Source organism: Bos indicus, chromosome 11, assembly GCF_029378745.1.
Source record: "Bos indicus isolate NIAB-ARS_2022 breed Sahiwal x Tharparkar chromosome 11, NIAB-ARS_B.indTharparkar_mat_pri_1.0, whole genome shotgun sequence".
Classification (NCBI taxonomy): Eukaryota; Metazoa; Chordata; class Mammalia; order Artiodactyla; family Bovidae; genus Bos; species Bos indicus.
Genome location: NC_091770.1, coordinates 97,275,134 through 97,295,474, shown reverse-complemented (window position 1 = coordinate 97,295,474; position 20,341 = coordinate 97,275,134). Strand labels below are relative to the sequence as shown.

The window sequence follows — 20,341 nt, the reverse complement described above, 5'->3', positions numbered from 1 at the left end:
AGATAGTGAAAAGTTGGCTGTCTACAAATTAGTGAGTAGGCCCTCACCAGAAGCCAAACCTGCTGGCACCTTGAGCCTGGTCTTCTAAGCCTCCAGAACTCCCAGTCTATGGCACTTTGTTATAGTAGGCTGAATGGACTAAGACACCATAATAGCATAAGAAGAGGGAATTCATCATGTCTGGGTTTCCCTGATGGCACAGGCGGTAAATAATCTGCCTGTAATGCAGGAGACCCAGTTCAATCCCTGAGCTGGGAAGATCCTTGGAGAAGGGAATGACTACCCACTCCAGTATTCTTGCCTGGAGAATTCCATGGACAGAGGAGCCTGGCTGGCTACAGTCTGTGGGGTCACAGAGAGTGGGACATAGCTAAGCGACTAACACTTTCATTCTATTTAATGGCTATATAGTTTTCTCCTATATGGACTTAACGATAATTTAATTAGCTCTCTTCTTATGGAATTTCAATTGTTGGGGTTTTTGAAATTATGACTATCTTGGTTTATCTTTGTAAATATCTATAGGGTAATCTCTACCAGTAGAATTCCCGGGTCAATAAAACTAATTTCCAGAAAGGTTGCACCAAGTCATATTCTTACCAACAATAAATGACAGTGTCTATTTCTCAACTTGATCAAACAACACAAAAAGTTTGCAAATTTCTCAAGTGAATAATCCATGAGTCATTGTTCTGATCAACATTCAATTAATTATGAACGAGACTGATATTCTACTTACATTTACTGGTCATTTGTTTTTCCTATATATTATCAGTCATACTCTGTGTTCAAATAAATTAAGCAATTCATCTCATTGATTTGTAATTTTTGTAAATTCAGGACATTAACTTTTCAAATTTGTGCAAATTATCCAATCTTGTTTTTATAGCTCCAGGGTTTTGTGTTAGACACACAAAGGCATTCCTGACTGCAAGGTTATTTTTAAAAAGCAAAAAGAATTATTTAGACTTTATTCCTGGCACCATTTTTCTTTTAAAGGCATTTAAGTCTTTAATACATAAAGAATTTATTTTGGCATAAGGAGAGGATTAAGATCCAGTTTTTCCTTTTCCCTCCAAAATGGCAAGCCTATTTTTCCTACACTACTTACTGAATAACTCATCTTTTCCTCAAGATTTAAAATATTTGCTGTGAAATTTTATGTGACTGAGATAAGACTTAAAAACAGTTCTACAAAAAGATGCCATAAGTGATGTTAGAGAAAATGGAGTAGGAAGCTCTAGGTGTCAGTCCCTCCACCAAAACAATCAGTAAACTGTTAAGATGATCAAAATCAACCGTTTCAGAACTCTGGAATCTGATCAGACACTTAACAGCAACCACAGCAATGCCTGATCAAAGAAGGGGCTGTTAAACCTTGTTAAGAGAGTGAGTGTCCATGCTTTGTCGCTTCAGCTGTGTCCAACTTTGCGGTCCCATGTATATAGTCCACCAGGCTCCTCTGTCCATGGAATTTTCCAGGCAAGAATACTGGAGCAAGTTGCCATTTCCTCCTGCCACAATCTGTAAGACAGTGGCCCAGTTTCCAAGAGTGCCTAGCTGATGCCAGGGTAGAAGAACGGTGTTCTTCAAAAATTGGGGTTTTTGCATCTTGGCCAGTCTGGCGGATCCATGCAGCTTTGTCTCGGGCTGCGTGGTTTCCCCAGTAGCATCCATCATAAGATTTTAAAATACACACACCTTTCCCGCTATTTCCTGGGCCCAAACACTTAAGGAAATCTCTGTCAGGACACAGCCTACCACATAGCTAAAGCAACAGAAACTTCAGGGACTATATGCAACAAGGAGTACAGACTTTGCAAAACAGTTTGGAAAAAACCACCATATAGACCCCAGCAGCCATCAACAAGAAATAAACAAAAAAATCCCCTAGGAAGGGAAGAATCTGATTTCAAGAGCTATCCCATTAGAATACTAAAAATATCCAGTTCTGAACCAAAAATTACACAGAAATACACAAAATACACACACAAAAAGGAAAAAAAGGTACATTCACAGGGGAAAAAAAATTAGAAACTATCCTTGAGGAATACCAGATATTGTTAAGAGCTAGTTAGATCTGTTAAAGTCAACTGCTGTGGACCTGCTCAAACTGTTAAAGAAAACTATGGACAAAGAGTTCAAGAAAATCAGGAGAACAATGTCAATAAAGAGATCGAAATTGTAAAAAGCAATCAAATAGAAATTCTGGAGCTGGAAATTTTAACAGCTGCATTATGGGCTAAATTGCATCCTTCCAATTCCCCGATGTTAAAGCCCTAGCCCTCAGTACTCCAGAATGTGACTATATTTGGATTTAGGGCCTTTAAAAAGGTAAAGTTAAAAGGAGGCTGTTTGGGTGGGACCTAATCCAAGATGACTAGTGTTCTTAAAAGAAATGAAATTTGGACAGAGACATCAGGCATGTGTGCAATGTGAACACACAATGAAAAGGGGGCACTTGCAAGCCAAAGAGAAGGGCCTCAGGAGAAACCAAATCTGCCAGCATTTTGCTCTCAGACTTCAAGCCTCTGACACTGTGAAAAAAATAACTTCTCATTGCTTAAGCCACCTGGCCTGTGGTATTTTATTATGGCAGACCAAGGAAACAGATACAAGTTAAAATTAAAAATTCATAAGAGGAGTTCAATGGCAGATTTAAGCAGGCAAAAGGAAAAAACTTCATCAAACTCAAATGTAAAGCAATTGAAATATCCAGTCTGAGGAGTATTAGGAACAAAGAAAAAGAAACACAATCTGCGGTACTATGGAAAACCAAATATACCAACATGCAAATCAGTCTCAGAAGCAGAAAAAAGAATAGAAATGATATATTTTCCTGAATTTGATAAGACATAAAGGGTACACATCCAAGAAGTTTAACAAACTCCAAGTAGATAGAGAGATCCACATAAGATACATTGTAAGTCAAATAGTGGGGTTGGAAAAAAAACTTTGTGCACAATGTGAGAGCTGCAAGTTAAGTTTTATTTGGGGCAAAATGAGGACTGCAGCCCTGGAAACAGTGTTTCAGATAGCTCTGAGAAACTGCTCTGAGGAGGCAAGAGAGGGAGGACATATAGGAAGGTTTCCAACAAAGGAAAGGTATTTGGGAAAGTCAAAAGAGTATTGATAATTAAAGAAAACCAAATATGTCAGGCTAAGGAATTTCGCATTTTTCTATGTGTGGGAAGACAAAAGAGTCTGGGCTCACTGAAATCATTCCTCTGATATGCGTGCCATCTATCTGGGGCCAGTATCCTGCATTTTCACATCCTGAGTTCCCTCACTGCTCACCAGTTCACCATCCTGGTGGCTGAAACTGCTATTAACTATGACGTCCTTGTTTACTGATACGGCGGGAAATATTCCATTTCTCAGTGGAAAGTAAGAGACAATGGAGAATCGTGAAAGCAGCAAGAAACAAGCCACTCATCACCTAAAAGGGATCCTCGGTAAGACTTGGACTTCCCTGGTATCTCAGACAGTAAAGAATATGCATGCAACGCAGGAGACCCGGGTTCCAACCCCTGGGTCAGGAAGATCCCCTGGAGAAGGGAATGGCAATACTACAGTATTCTTGCCTTGGAGAACTGAATGGACAGAGGAGCCTGGCAGGCTACACCCTATGGGGTCACAGAGTCAGACACACAACTGAGTGACTAACACTTTTACTTTCAGTAAGACTAACAGCTAACTGCTAATCAAAAACCATGGTGCTCAGAAGGCAGCACACGACATATTTAAAGTGCTACAAGAAAGATCTGTCAACCAGGAATTTCATATCTGCAAAACTATCCTTTCAAGAATGAAGGAGACCCAACGGCTAAAACTGCACTCTCAACACAGGCAGCCTGGGTTTGATCCTTAGTCAGGAAACTAGATTTTACAGGCTACAACTAAGAGTTCACATACTGCAACTACGAGTTTGCACACCGCACCTAAGACCCGAAAGCCAAATAAGTAAATATTTTTTTAAAAAGAGAGAGAAATTACGACACTCCCAGATAAACAAAAGCGAAGGGTGTTTGCTACTAGTAGGCTTCCTCTATAAATGATAAAGGTGTCCTTCAGGCTGAGATAAAAGAACACTTGATAGTAATTCAAAGCATATGAACGAATAGGCTACCAGTAAAAGTAATGGCATAGGTAAATGTAAGAGCCGATATTATTACACTTTTGGTTTACAACTCCGTTTTCCTGAATGATTTAAAAGGCAAATGAATAAAACAATAAGTCTATGTTATTGGGCACACAATGTATTAAGACAGGGGTCCCCAACCTCCAGGCTGCAGACCAGTACCTCCTGTTAGTTCAGAAGTGGCACTGGATTAGAAATAAAGTGTACAATAAATGTAATGCACTTGAATCATCCTGAAACCACCCCTCCAGCCCTGCTCTGTGGAAAAACTGTCTTCCATGAAAAAGGTCCCTGCTGCCAAAAAGGTTGGGGACTGCTGTATTAAGATGTAATCAGTGGCAACAACAATATGAAGAGGGAGGGATGAAGATGCATAGGAGTAGAGTTTTCACATATTACCGATCAGTCAGTCCGTTCAGCTGCTCAGTCGTGTCCGACTCTTTGCAAACCCATGGACTGCAGCACGCCAAGCCTCCCTGTCCATCACCAACTCCCGGAGTTTGCTCAAACTCATGTCCATCGAGTTGGTGATGCCATCCAATCAACTTATTCTCTGTCGTCCCCTTCTCCTGTCTTCAATCTTTTCCAGCATCAAGGTCTTTTCCAATGAGTCAGTTCTTCACATCAGGTGGCCCAAGTACTGGTGCTTCAGCATCAGTCCTTCCAGTGAATATTCAGGACAGATTTCCTTTAGGATTGACTGGTTTGCAGTCCAAGTCCCTTGGAGTCCAAGGGACTCTTAAGAGTCTTCTCCAATACCACAGTTCAAAAGAATCAATTCTTCGGCACTCAGCTTTCTTTATGGTCCAACTCTCACATCCATACATGACTACTGGAAAAACCATAGCTTTAACTAGACAGACCTTTGTCGGCAAAGTAATATCTCTGTTTTTTAATATACTACTGATAATAGCTTGTTATAAGTTTTAAGATGTTAATTGTAAACCTCAAGATAACTACTAATAACTAAAAATATACATAAAAAGGAAAGAAGGGAATCTAAACAATATATAAAACAAAAATCTCAATTAAAAGGCAATAAGGGGGGGTTCAAGATGGTGGAGTAGAAGGAGTGCACTCATCTCCTCCTGCAAGAGCACCAAAATCACAACTAGCTGTTGAACAACCATTGACAGGAGGACGCTGGGGCCCACTAAAAAAGATACTCCACGTCCAAAGAGAAAGAAGCAAAACCGTAGGAGGGGCACAATTACAATAACATCTAATCCCATACCTGCTGGGTGGGTGATCCACAAACTGGAGAACAGTAATACCAAAGAAGTTCTTCCACTGTTGTGAAGGTTCTAAACCCCACTGTCAGGCTTCCCAGCCTGGGGACTCGACAAAGGGACTGGGGATCCCCAGGGAATCTGACCTTGACGGCCAGCAGGATTTGATGACAAGACTTCCACAGGACTGGGGGAAACAGACTCCAGTCTTGGAGGGCACAAACAAAACCTTGCGTACACCAAGCCTCAGAGGAAAGGAGCAGTGACTCCAAGGAAACTGATCTGAAACGATCTGCTAGTGTTGGAGGGTCTCCAGGGGAGGTGTGGGTCAGCAGGGGCTCACCACAGGGATGGGGGGACGGCAGCAGCTGTCTGGGAAGGTCTTCTTTGGCGTAAACTCTTTTGGAAGTTTGCCATTACCCTGACCATACAGCCCAGAGCCCAGAGGGCTGGGTCGCCTTAGGCCCAAAAACTACCAGGGAGAGAGCACAACCCCACCCATCAGCAGATAACTGGATTAAAGCTTTACTGAGCAAGGTCCTGCCCACTGGAGGGAGACCCAGTTTTTCCCACCACCAGTCCCTCCAATCAGGAAGCTTACACAAACCTCTTACCCTGCTGCATCAGAGGACAGACAGAAGAAGCAAGAACCACAATCCCACAACTAGAACAAAACCACTTTACAGAAAGTTAATCAGTATGAAAAAGCAGAAAGTTATGTCCCAGATGTAGGGACAAGACAAAATCCCAGAAAAACAAGTAAAAGAAGTGGAGATAGGCAACCTTCCAGAAAAAGAATGCAGAACAATGACAGTGAATATGATTTAGGATCTCAGAAAAAGAAAGGAGGCAAAGGTTGAGAAGATGCAAGAAATGTTTACCAAAAACCTAAAAGGCAATAAGGGGAACAAAAAACACATAAGATACACAGAAAATAGCTAGAAATAAACAGCAGAGATAAATCCATCTTTATCAGTAATTTTTTTCAAATGAAGTAGATTAAGCTCTCCAGTTAAAAGGCAAGAGACTTGGAGAATAGGTTAAAAAACACGGTCTATACCCTGTTTATAAGAGACTCACTTCAGTTACAGAGGCACAAAGATGTTCAAAGTAAAATAATGGAAAAGGTGACTAACGCAAAGAGAAACCGAAAGAGAGGGGGGTGACTACATTATTAACACTATCAGACAAAATAGATTTTAAGTCAAAAAGGTTACAAGAAGATGGATATTATACACTGATAAAAGTTTCACTTTCAAGAATGTATGACAAAAACATATACGCACCTAACAAAAGAAATCTATATGAAGCAGAAATGAACAGAACTCAAGAGAGAAACATACAGATGTACACTAACAGGGGGAGACTTCAACGCATCTAGAAAAACAGGACAAAAGCTCTATAAGGAAACAGAGGACTTCAACATTATAAGTCAATTATATTGAGAAGACACACAGAACACAAACAGAAAGGAATGAAGTTGATATATGCTACAACATGGATGAACACTGAAAACATTACACTAAAACATACTAAACGTTAGGGTAAGCCAGAAACAAAGTACAAATGTTGTATAATTCTACTTTTGTGAAGTATCTAGAAGAGACAAATACAGAGAAAGTAGATTAGAGGTTGTCACGGGTTTGGGTGAATAAGGAATGGGGGGTTATTGCTTAATGGATAGAGTTTCTATTTGGGGTGATGAAAATATTTTGGAACTAGAAAGTGGTGCTGACTGTATAATACTAGAATATAAGTCACGTCAGGCACAATACTGGAATATAAGTAACCTGAAAATGGTTAAAGTAGCAAATTGAATAACATGTATTTTTTACCACATACTAAAAAACAATTGGAAAAAGGTCATGTAACTTTATTTTTTAACTCTGTCGAGATGGTAATAATCTTTGTAATTTAATAAGTATTTGACCTCTACCCTTAAATTTGAATGATTCTGGCACTTCTACATATTCTCCTATCTTGTAACATGCAAAGTCTAAATCTCTCCTACAGGTTTCCCTGTTATATAAGCAATACTGGACTTTCCAGGTAGCGCAGTGGTAAAGAATCCACCTACTAATGAAGGATACGCCAAAGACATGGGTTTGATCCTCAGGTAAGGAAGATCCCTTGGAGTACAAGACAGCAACCTGCTCCAGGATTCTTGCTAGAAAATTTCACGGACAGAGGAGCCTCGCAGGCTACAGTCCATGGGGTCGCAAAGAGTTGGACATGACAGCACAGAAGCAAATAATATTTACAAACTCACAGGCAACTGAGGTCTATATAATAGTAGTTGCCATTTCAATTGTTAAGAGTTTCACAGAAGTAATTAACTCACCGCAAAAGAACATTTTCAAGCGCCCCACAACATAAAACACTACGTGCAAAGTACGAGGGGGATTTCTAAGACGATGAAGGAATGTCACTGTCCAGAGTTTATGATCTGGTAGGGGGATTAAAAAAAACATGCAAAAAACCCCATGCATATAATCCTGTTACTCAATGCAAAGCCTGATATAAGCACCGTAAGAGGATTACAAATCATGAGGAATTCAGAGGAGGGAACCTGGTGTATTCTAAAGTTATATATCGTCACTATACATTTTGGTGGTCACCAGGCTAAAAGGAAGACTTGCAAGCAGCATATAATTCTTTCCATCTACTACATCCAAACCAAAAAATATAAGAAACAAAAAGATTAGCCTGAAAAGCAGGGATCAGAGTTGTCTTTATGCAACAAATTTTAATTAAGGATCTAGTGGAGATGGGGCCAGGCTAAAGGGAGACCCTGCCCTGGCAACTCCCCTTGCTACACCAGGCAATTCTGGCAGCAGTAATCCTGACAGAGGACCAGCAGGTACCTGTTCATCAGGAAGGCCCACAGTTAAAGAGGGCAGACCACAGGAAAGGTCCTGCATTCTGGCAACATTCAGAGATGGCTGCACTGGGTACCAAAGGTTGCACACTGCCTCAGCAGAAAATTTTTAAAGACTTGATATGAAAGGGTGGGCCTCATTAGTAGCCCCAGGAAGGAAGCAAAGACATAGCCCATCCTTTGTCAGCTAGACCAAAGAAACACAAGTTGGCCCCTGGTAAAACAATTTCACCAACACAGAACAAATTGCATGGAGCTCAAGTTTGCCTAACAATGTCTCAACCTAGTTTTTTGTTTTTTTTTTTAACTCGTTATAACACTGATGTCAATATCATCAACCCATCCTCCAGCAAAAGAGCTAACAGTTGACTATAACAGCATTCAGGTATAAAGTGATCTATCCAAAATGATCTATCCAAAAGGGGGGAAACTTTCAGACCTGAACAAAATGTTTCCCAACACTGTTTTATTCTGTAAATAGATTCTACAATAACCAAAAAGAAGAAAACAGTAAAGTGTAAACAAAGAGTACAGTTTAGAATACCTTTTTAAACTGATGTTTTCCACAAGCGTGAAAATGTGATTTCTGTGAATGAAAATTTAGGGAAGATAAAACAGTAGAATGATGCAAAAAGAACAAGATATAAGGAAACTAAAAGAGAGCAGAAATTTAAATAGGCGGTAAGCAGTAGAAAAATGGAATCAATAATGTGGAAGCACTCTGAGGAATGTTTATGCAGGAGGAGGATAAAAATAGGATAACAGCAAGGTAGAAGATAACAGAACAGGAGAACAGAGAATATAGTTCCAACATATGGCTAGTTAAAAGTCCTTGAAAGAAAGAACAAAATGAATGGAGCAGAAGGAATAATCAAAGTAGCTAATAGAAGAAAACTTCCGAGTGTAAAACCTTGAGTATTTAGGAGAATCTTGCCTCAACAGTGGGAACAAATTAGCTTCAGACAAAATGCAATTCTGGTTCCATTAAATAAAGTCTAAAAACAAGCCTCAAAAGGATCAAAATATTTCCTAGTAACTTAAATGTGTTTCAGAACAAAGCTTAAGGATATTTATACAACACAAAAAATCCAGAACCCACTAAGGTAAAATTTGTGTATGGCATCCAATTAAAAAAAAAAAAATCACCTGGCATGCAAAGAAGGAAAATATAATTCATAATAAGGAGAGAGAGAAAAAAAATTGATCAACAGAAACAGACCCAGAAATGACAGACTTCTACAACTGGTAGAAAATTCTACATTTCATATGTTCACAAAAATTAAGCATGGTAGGTACACAGGAAAACTAACAAACACACAGGAACTCCAAAATTGAACTATAAATTAAAAGACAAACAAACACTGGCTGGGTATAACAACAGAATTAACAATGCAGAAGAAAAGCTTAGCGACTGAGCAATAACAACAAATAATGTAAAACCAGCAATGTCAAATTCAGAAAATTAGGAATAAGAAATGAAACAAAATATAATCACACGACAGAAACTTTTTAAAACAGAAGACAATTTTCCCCTAATAAATTTCAATGTCACATTGATTAAAAAAAAAAAAAACAACTTCATAGAAGAATAGACACACCTAAAGAGATAAGTAACTGTGGAGAAATGACAAAGCATATTCAAATGACTGCCCAAAGCTCACCAGGCCCAGTATATTTTATGGGAAAATTCTTTAAAACGAATTCCTATGTTATATAAACTGTTTCAGAGGAGGAAGAAAGGGGAAAGGGAACAAAGATATAAGAAAACTTGGTATTTTTTATAAAACCACAGTATCAAAAATGGACAAAGAAAAAACATAACTCCTCACTTATTAACACAGAAAAGAAAAATTATAAACCAGACAGCATTTTGCTTTAATTTCTTGTAGGTTGAGTGTATTATGAGTGTGACACACTGAAGAAACTGAGTTACTGGTACCATCACACTGAGGGCAAGAACTTATTTTATGGTAAAATTACCACCAGAAGACCCTCTTAAAAGCTTTCTTCCATTCAAGACCACCTCTGGCGGCATGGGCATCACTGCCTGTGCTTCCTTCTACAAGTGACAGGGGTAGTGAGAGATAAATCTGAAAAGAATGACTGGCACTACCCTGCTAAAGGCTGAGTCTGAGCTTTAAATGGGGCACTGGGGGCAGCACTGAAAACTTTTGTGTGACATGCTGTGAAAAATGTTCAGAAAGGATAATTTACAGATGGACTTAAAGCAGGAGCAAGCCTAAAGTAAAGGCCAATTCTAAGATTTCAGTAAATATGGTCTAGGTTTGAGGCAATGAAAGTAACAATGAATATGGAAAACAGAATCAATGGGACCTACTGAATCAGTAGGCAGGAAGATACAAGAGTGGGCCAAAGTACACATAATACTATCAAGAAAACATAACTTACAACATGGGAGAAAACATACTCAAATCAGGTAACTTACAAGCAACTTGTATACAGAATACATACGGTGGTGGTAGTGGTATGGTATCTGACTCTTCGCAATCCCATGGACTGTAGCCCACCAGGCTTCTCTGTCCACAAAAATTTCCAGGCAAGAATACTGGAGTGGGTTGCCACTTCATACTCCAGAATACATAAAGAACTCTTAAAATTCAATAATAAAAAGACTACCCACTGAAAAATGGGTCAAGGATTTGAACAGACATTTCCCCAAGTAGGACACACAAAAGAAGTCCAGTATCATTATTCATTAGGGAAATGCAATTTGAAACTATAATGAGCTATCACTTCTCACCCACTTGGATGGCTGTGATAAGACAGACACTAACAAGTGTTAGAGAGGATATGGAAGGATTAGGACCCTTATACACTGCAGTACAGCTGTCTGCTGTCACCCTGTTTGTTTAACCTATATGCTGAGTCCATCATGAGAAATGCCCCGCTGGACGAGTTACAAGCCAGAATCAAGATAGGCGGGAGAAACATCAACAACCTCAGATATGTGGATGACACCACTCTAATGGCAGAAAGCAAAGAGGAACTAAAGAGCCTCTTGATGAGGGTGAAGGAGGAGAGTGAAAGAGCTAAGACTAAATATTAAAAAAACTAAGACCATGGCACTCAGCCCCATTCAGTTCAGTTCAGTCGCTCAGTCATGTCCGACTCTTTGCGACACCATGAATCGCAGCACGCCAGGCCTCCCTGTCCATCACCATCTCCCGGAGCCCCATTACTGCATGGCAAATAGAAGGGGAAAAAGTGAAAGGAGTGACAGATTTCCTCTTCTTGGGCTCCAAGATCACTGCAGACGGTGACTGCAGCCATGAAATCAGAAGATGACTGCTTCTTGGCAGGAAAGCGATGACAAACCTAGGCAGTGCATTGCAAAGCAGAGACATTACTCTGTCAACAAAGGTCTGTATAGTCAAGGCTATGGTCTTCCCAGTGGTCAGATATGGTTGTAAGAGCTGGACCATAAAGGCAGACACCAAAGAATTGATGCCTTCGAACTGTGGTGCTGGAGAAAACTCCTGAAAGTCCCTTGGAAAGCAAGGAGATCAAACGAATCAATCTAAAGGGAGATCAACTTTGAATATTCATTGGAAGGACTGATGCTGAAGCTGAAGCTCCAGTATTTTGGTCATCTGATGCAAACAGATGACTCATTGGAAAAGTCCCTAATACTGGGAAAGATTGAGGGCAGAAGTAAAAGAGGGTGTCAGAGGATGAGATGGCTGGATGGCATTACCAGTGCAATGAACACAAACTTGAGCCAACTCTGGGAGATGGTGCAGGACAGGGAGGACTGATGTGCTGCAGTCCACGGGGTCGCCGAGTCAGACACAACTGGGCGGCTGAACAGCAACATTGATAGTGGGAATGTAAAATGGTGCATCCAATTTAGAAAACAGTTCCGTAGCTCCTCAAAAAGTTAAACAGGGTTATCATATAACTCAACAATTCTACTCTTTGGTATCTACCCAAAACGAAAACATGATGTCCACAGAAAACATACATGAATGTCTCTAACAGCATTATTCATAATGGCCAAAAATTGGAAATAACCCAAATGTCCTCAACTGATGACTGAATAGAACATGGTATAACTATACAATGGAATATTATTCCATTTTATTACATACTACATGCATCATAACATCCTTTTGGCAATAAAAATGAAGTATTGATATATATCAGAAGTCCAAACCTTGAAACATCATGCCAAGTGAAAGAAGTCAGACACAAAAGGCTAAATCTTGTATGACCCCACTGACATGAAATGTCCAGAATAGCAAATTTCAGAGGCAAAAATAAGTCAGCAGTTGCAAGAAACTACAGGGCAAGGAAATAAGGAGTGACTGCTAATTGGTTTGTTTAAAAGGGGAGACAAAAATTCTAAAATTAAATTGTGGTGGTGGTGTTGAGTCACTAAGTTATATCTGACTCTTTGAGACCCCATGGACTACAGCAAGCCAGGCTTCCCTGTCCTTCACTATCTCCCTGAGTTTGCTCAAACTCATGTCCATTGAGTCGGTGACACCATCCAACCATCTCATCCTTTGTTGCCCTCTTCTCCTACTGCCCTCAATCTTTGATGGGTATTTGACTCATTGAATATACTAAAAAAAACTCTAAACTGCATATGAATTATGTCATGATAAAGCAGTTTTTAAAAACAGAGTAATGCAAGATAAACTAGTTGGGCTTCCCAGGTGGTGCTAGTGGTAAAGAACCCACCTGCCAATGCAGGAGACACAGAGATATGGGCTCAGTCCCTTTGTTGGGAAGATCCCCTGGAGGAGGGCATGGCAACCCACTTCATTCAGTATTCTTGCCTGGAGAATCCCATGGACAGAGGGGCCTGGTGGGCTACACTTCATACAGTTGAAAAGAGTCGGACACGACTGAAGTGACTTAGCATGCATGCAAGGTAAACTAGTTACCAATCCCACTGGGTAAGCAGGACAATGTCATAATTAGTAGGACAGGTAATAGCATGGACCATTTATTTAATGAATGTATCGTAACAGATCTATGTAAAGCACTTTATATATTCTCATAAATTAATCCTCATTAAAAAATCACTTGATAAGATATTTTTTACTCCTATTGTAAAGAATAAAAAATAGACGAGAGGCTAAACTATGTACCTAAGGTTATACAACCAGTAAGTGATGAAGCTGGAACTTAAATTCAAAACACCGGCTCAGACCCAATAGTCTGAGAGATGAGGCAGTATGAAAGGTAAAGATGAATATTTTCACAAATAACCAAAACAGTCTACAGTGTGCAATGCAATCAGAGCAAATTACTCGCCATCTTCAGACTTAATGAAGTACTAGCAATTTTATGTCACCTTGTATACATTTTTTTTTAAATCCAATAGTAGCAGTTCTAAAACAAACACACCAATCCTAGCTAACTCCCTCCATTGTTCCCTAAAATAATCTGGCTTTTCTTTTTTTTTTTAATTTTTTTGACCATATCCCGTGGCATGTGAGGTTTGACCAGGGATCAAACCTGAAGACTCTGCAGTGGAGGCTCACAGTCTTAACCGCTAGACCACTAGGGAAGTTCTAATCTGGCTTTTTAAGAGCAGAGGACAAAGGGTAAATATGAACTAGATGACCTACAAGACCCTTTCCAACTCTGATGAGTTTAATTGTAGCCTACATCTATTATTTAGCTGAGGAATTGTATGTCAAGCTTTATATACTGTTTAAACACCAATTCCATATCCTAAAAACACACAAGACAACAGTATAATAGGGAAGGTGACCCACCAGTGACTCTTCTTGAAGCCCTCCAGAGATTTCTTAATCAGAGTGCATGGTAATTTGCATGCTTACTGTAGAGAGCACATTTAAACACAGTAAATGTTACTTTAGTAAAATCTCTAGTCTGGCACAAATGTACAAAAATACCAACACCCCATGCCTACTCAAATACTTTAGCCAAATGCTTTACAGTTCACTAAACAGACTATGTAAACTCAGGGGTGGCAATAGCCTTTATACCATCACACTCATGAGTTAAACTGAAGCTCAGAAAGGTTAAAAGATCTGTCCCAGGTCACATATCTCAGAAGTGGTATGTTAGGATTCAAATAGAAATGTAATTCCAAATCTAATATTTTTCTAAGTGAAAAAAAAATGTCACTTAGAGAAGTTTCTTGGAAGTTAAATTCTCTAACAAAGAATGGCAATGATTGGCCTTAAAATGCGCAGTATCTACTCCTCAGAAGTAAAAGAACCTTCTGGTCTAATGTAAATACAATTACATTATTATTTCAGTAAAAAATTACTGAAAAAGAAACCATTTTAGTAAATAATTTTAAAAACTGTATTTTTAGCAAGTTTATAGCTTACCTAAAGAAAAGATGCATTCCTGGGCTAAAATTCTTTATGCCATGACCATCAAAAGACAGTAAGAATAAATGACAAAGAGGAACCCATTTCTTAGTTTTGTTTCAAACTAAAATCACAGTGCTTTCTGAAAAGAAAAATCACATTAAAAATGTGAGAGATGCTGGTGCCATTCACTGTGTACCAGTGTCTTGCTAATAAAATTGTATCTGTGGGTGAGTGGCAAAGAAAAGTAATCATGACTGATATTTTCTGTTATATCAGCTTTTCTACCTTCTGAGCTACTGCCTTTGCATTTTTTAAATAAAGTTTTAATTTTTGAATAAGTTTAGATTTATAGAAAAGTTACAAAAAGTGTTGAGTTCCTCCATGACTGTCACTCAGCTTTCTTTAAATGTTAACATCTTGTATCACCATGGTTCAGTGCAGTTCAGTCGCTCAGTCATGTCCGACTCTTTGCAACCCCATGGTCTGCAGCACGCCAGGCCTCCCTCTCCATCACCAACTCCCGCAGTCTACCCAAACCCATGTCCATTGACTCGGTGATGACATCCAACCATCTCATCCTCTTTCATCTCCTTCTCCTCCCGCCTTCAACCTTTCCCAGCATCAGGGTCTCTTCAAATGAGTCAGCTTTGCACATCAGGTGGCCAAAGTATTGGAGTTTCAGCTCAGCATCAGTCCTTCCAATGAATCTTCAGGACTGATTTCCTTTAGGATGGACTGGTTTCATCTCCTTGCAGTCCAATGGACTCAAGAATCTTCTCCAACACCACAGTTCAAAAGCATCAATTCTTCAGCACTCAGCTTTATAATCCAAATCTCACATCCATACATAACTACTGGAAAAACCATAGCTTTGACTAGACAGACTTTTGTTGGCAAAGTAGTATCTCTACTTTTTAATAAGCCATCTAGGTTGGTCATAACTTTTCTTCCAAGGAGCAAGTGTCTTTTAATTTCAGGGCTGCAGTCACCATCTGCAGTGATTTTAGAGCCCCCCAAAATAAAGTCTGTCACTGTTTCTACTGTTTCCCATCTATTTGCCATGAAGTGATGGGACCAGATGCCATGATCTTAGTTTTCTGAATGCTGAACTTTAAGTCAACTTTTTCACTCTCCTCTTTCATCAACAGACTTTCATCAAGAGGCTCTTTAGTTCTTCTTCACTTTCTGCCGTAAGGGTGTCATCTGTACATCTGAGGTGATTAATATTTCTTCCAGCAATCTTGATTCCAGCTTGTGCTTCCTCCAGCCCAGTATTTCATATGATGTACTCTGCATATAAGTTAAATAAGCAGGGTGACAATATACAGCCTTGACATACTCCTTTCCCGATTTGGAACCAGTCTGTTGTTCCATGTCCACTTCTAACTGTTGCTTCTTGACCTGCATACAGATTTCTCAGGAGGCAGCTCAGGTGATTTGGTATTCCCATCTCTTGAAGAATTTTCCAGTTTGCTGTGATCCACACAGTCAAAGGATTTGGCATAGTCAAAAAAGCAGAAGTAGATGTTTTTCTGGAACTCTCAGTAGATACCTCTCTCAAAATACCTATGTAATTTTGCAGAATTAAACTACTCTGTGCAAAAGTATTTTTTGTTCTCTAGACCATTATCAATCAAATATACCTATATTTTCTAACTGGAACACACTGCTCATCCGCGCCCCCGCAACCCCCTGCAACCTGATGGCTCAGTAGGTAAAGAATCTGCCTGCAATGCAGGAGACCCAGGTTCAGTCCTCCGGTCAGGAAGATCCCCGGAGAAGGAAATGGCAACCCATTCCAGTATTCTTGCCTAAAAAATCCCACAGACAGAGGAGCCTGGCAGACTCCAGTCCAAAGGGTTATAGTCAGACACAACTGAGCAACTGCGCACACACAGCCAGAGCACTTGGTAAAACCTATTCTAGGATTTTTAAAAAACAAGCTACCTACTTTATGAAGTTTGATTCCTGCCACAGCTGAATGTTTTACTTGAAACTTCAGGGCAAATGATCCAGTGTGGAAAATTCTTTGTGATTCAAAAGAGAAGTTATTGTTCTAACCACTAACTCTCCACTTATCAGTCATCCTGCTATTGCTGTTGTTGTTGTTCAGTCGTTCAGCTCAGTTGTGTCTCTTTTCGAACCCATGGCCTGCAGCACACCAGGATTCCTGGTCCTTCACCATCTCCTGGAGTTTGCTCAAACTCATGTCCATTGAGTTGATGATGCCATCCACCATCTCATCCTGCCATTAACATTACAGTAAAGCCAAGGACATGTTTTTTAACTGCACTCTCATATTCATTAGAATTCAGGATAAGAAGCTGAACCAAGAAAGCAGAAGGAAGAAATAGCACTTGCTGTTTTGTATGTTCTACAACATACACAACAAAAGTTTTTTTTCCCCTCAATATGTTACAAATGAGACAAAAATCTCTTTGTATTTTAACTGCAAACATAAAAAGGTAAAACGGAAAAGTTCCTGAAACTAATATAGAGCTATAGTCAATTGATTATAAGAGGCACATTTTCAAATTTCTGAAATCAGGATGTGATGGCCAGGTGGAAGTTATAACAGTTGTCTCTGCTTAAACAGTACTAGAGCTTTCCTGAGAGCCTCACCAATGCTTCTGACGACACACAGGACAAACTGTGGAAAAGCACAGGTGTAACTCTGAACTGAAAAGTATTCAGAAGAGTAGGAATAGTAAGGAGGTTAATGAACATTTTAATCAGTTTGTTTCACTTTTCTTCTTTTTACAAATGTACTAGAATATAACTTTAAAATATCTAAATAAGTTTAAACATGTAAAAAAGCATATGTAACAGCTTAATTGGGCTTCCCAGGTGGTGTAGTTGGTAAAGAATCTGCCTGCCAAAGCAGAAGACTCAGGAATCGGAGGTTTGATCCCTGGGTGGGGAAGATCCCCTGGAGGAGGAAAAGGCTACCTACTCCAGTATTCTTGTCTGGGAAATCCCAAGGACTGAGGAGCCTGGCAGGTTACAGTCCATGGGGTCAGTGAGACACTACTGAAGTGACTTAGCATGCACAAAGCAGAAGTTTAATTGCCAAAGCTTTCTCTTCCTTTGGTGGTACATAAAATAACCAATGATATCAAGGGATTCAATATGGCAGTAATTTGGCTGCTACATCTTATAAGAAAGCTTGATAAACTAGCTTACAAACTGACAGCTTAGATAAGAAAACATAAAACAAAGGCCTCTCCCACCAGAAAACACATAACACATAATTTTTCATTATTATAATAAAAGGACTATTTTTCTTCAAGTGAAAAGTAAAACCATCCTCTAGTTTCCTGCTTAAGCAGCAGATTTCTGCACTGAACCCAGTGAATACAGAGGGAGAGTCAGGGTGCTAAAAGTAGAAATTTTTAACTACATTCTTTTAACCAAACTCCTTTTCTAAGGACCTTGGCTGTGGAGAGCAGGCATCAAGAAACGTCAGTTCAACTAAATGTTTCTAAAAGCTACAGAATGGAATTTTTTAAATCACGTTTTCAAAGAGCTTGTTAGTTTCAGGAATCTACATTCAACAACTTTCTTTTTGGTACTGTGGTAAAATATACTTAACATAAAATTTACCACTGTAACCATTTAAAGTTTACAATTAGTGGCATTAAGTACATTTATGCAGTTGCGCAACCACCACCATTATCTGTTTGAAGAATTTTTTCATCATCCCAAACTAAAACCCTGTATCCATTAAATAATAATTTTCCATCCTCTCCTCCCCCTTGATGTTGAGCAGGGCCCTGTGGGGCTCCAGGACACTGAGGTTTTTTTGTCCTCCATTTCTCATACGCAAGACTCCAGCCTCCACAACGTTCTCGTAGTTCCAAAGGGCAGAAAAGTTGCTAATCAAGGGAGGAGCAGCCAAGAAATCACCTGAGGTAAGATTAAAGGGACCAGAGAGGCTCATCAAGATTAGGAGAATGAACCCAAGACCCTGTGTTCGTGCTCAGTGACCCTGCAGAATAGAGCCCACTAGGCTCCTCTGTCCATTGGATTTTCCAGGCAAGAATACTTGAGAAGCTTGCTATTTATACCCCAGGGGAATCTTCCCAACCTGGGGACTGAACCCAAGTCTCTTGAGTCTCCTGCATTGGCAGGTGGATTCTTTACCACTGTGCCACCTGGGAAGCCCACCTAAGACCCTGCACATGCATCTTGTCAGCAATCCCACCCTTTTGAAACTTTGCAGAAGAATGCAAGACTGTTACTGCCTTAATCCTATCACACATTCCAGTCTGACTATATAACCTCTCTCTATTCACCTGGGAGTGGGGCACAGCTCTTGAGGCGCTAGCCTACTCTGTTCCCCGTTTGCCTGGCAAAGCAGTAAAGCCACTCTTTCCTTCTCTTCCATGACTCTGTATTTCTGTTGGGCACTGGTGCGCAGAGAGCCAAGATTTTGCCAACACCCTCAGCCCCTGGCAAAACTATACTCCACTTTCTGTCTCCATGAATCTGCCTATTCTAGATACCTCATATAAGTGGACTCATTCAATATTTGTTCTTTTGGGTCCAGCTTACTTCTCCACTGAATACTTTTGTAGAGCAAAGAATGAACGCCAAGCGACTAGGTTTCTCACAATTTAACTGTACATAGTGACACGATTTTCAAACTAAGCATACAGCTCTCCCAGAAATCCTGCTACTGCCCCACGAGCCCCAACGGGCAGAGGATCTCTGACAGACCCTTCCTCAGCCTGTACACAGGCCTGGTTAAGCAGTGGTAACTCAGAGAGCAGGCTCCTTAGAACCCTGGAAGCCACGTGAATGGAGCAAAGGGAAGTAGAGTCGGCAGTTCTGAAAAACCATGGGTAAGAAAAAGCAAGGATTCATCAAGCTACTTTGGCCTGCAGATGGCCTTCTGTCCTCCAGGAGCGCCTACACCCTGACCGTTTGGGCGACACCTGTCAGAGCTGAGGTCAGACTGCAGTCTAGTCGCTGATCATGTCACCAGTGTAGGAAGCTTCACAGGGTCATGAGTCACCTGCCATGGCTCAGAGGTCCGGGCAGGCCGCCCCGCCCAGAGAAACCCAGTGAGGAGAGGCAGAAACAAGAGAGAAAGACATACGACTGGCAGAGAAGCACAGAATGAGTAAAGAGCTGGACCGACAGGAAGGCCGTGAATCAGAGTAGACTAAGAGGGAAACACAGGGTCAAGGGACACAGAAGGTGGAAACAGAAATGAAGACAGGATCCAGATACTAGGAGATGGGTTCGAGAGAAACACAAAGCTGACCGAGGCCGAGTTAATAGGCATAAAGGGCAGGTGATGACAGGTGACACAGACAGCAAGAGACGTGAAACGCAGAGGTAAACAGAGACCATATCAGCCAAGTCCCAAGCGCAGTTTTTCTCCTGGCTTTGACTCAACCGAGAGGTCGCCAAGCCGCGCCCACTCCGCGCCCCCGAAAGGCCGGAGGGGCGGTCTGACGGGGGGAAGAAGGGGTGGCGGGATCTCTAAGCGCTCTGGCCCGCCGAGGTCCGTCACCGGAGGGTGACCTTGGACGAGAGGTCGCCTCGGGGGCCTCGGTGTCGCTGCACGAGCTCCGGGCTGGCCAGAGACAGCAGGAGTCGGACCCGGGGCGCCGGGACTCCAACGGTCCCGCGCGCGGCTTCAGCATCCCGGTCGGCGCAATGGGCCTGGCGGTGTCAGCGGTGAGCGCGCCGGAACCTGCAGAGAACCCTTCAAACCTCTCCGGTTTCCATTTCTGCCCCCTTGCTACGCGTTGTCCTGACTCTG

The 20,341-nt window shown here is 40.8% G+C and overlaps 1 protein-coding gene across 3 annotated transcripts in view; it reads right to left on the bottom strand.

Moving 5' to 3' along the window:
- ZBTB43 (zinc finger and BTB domain containing 43) overlaps window positions 1–20,341 on the bottom strand; it is a 28,816-nt gene that overhangs the window by 8,323 nt on the left and 152 nt on the right. Inside the window, exon 1 of one of the 3 annotated variants that reach the window (XM_070799259.1) lies at window positions 4,541–20,313. The exons of the other annotated variants lie outside the window; for them this stretch is intronic. The gene's annotated coding sequence lies outside the window, so the exon portion shown is untranslated. Of the gene's footprint in view, window positions 1–4,540; window positions 20,314–20,341 lie in introns of those variants that run through there. 3 annotated transcript variants of the gene reach the window in all.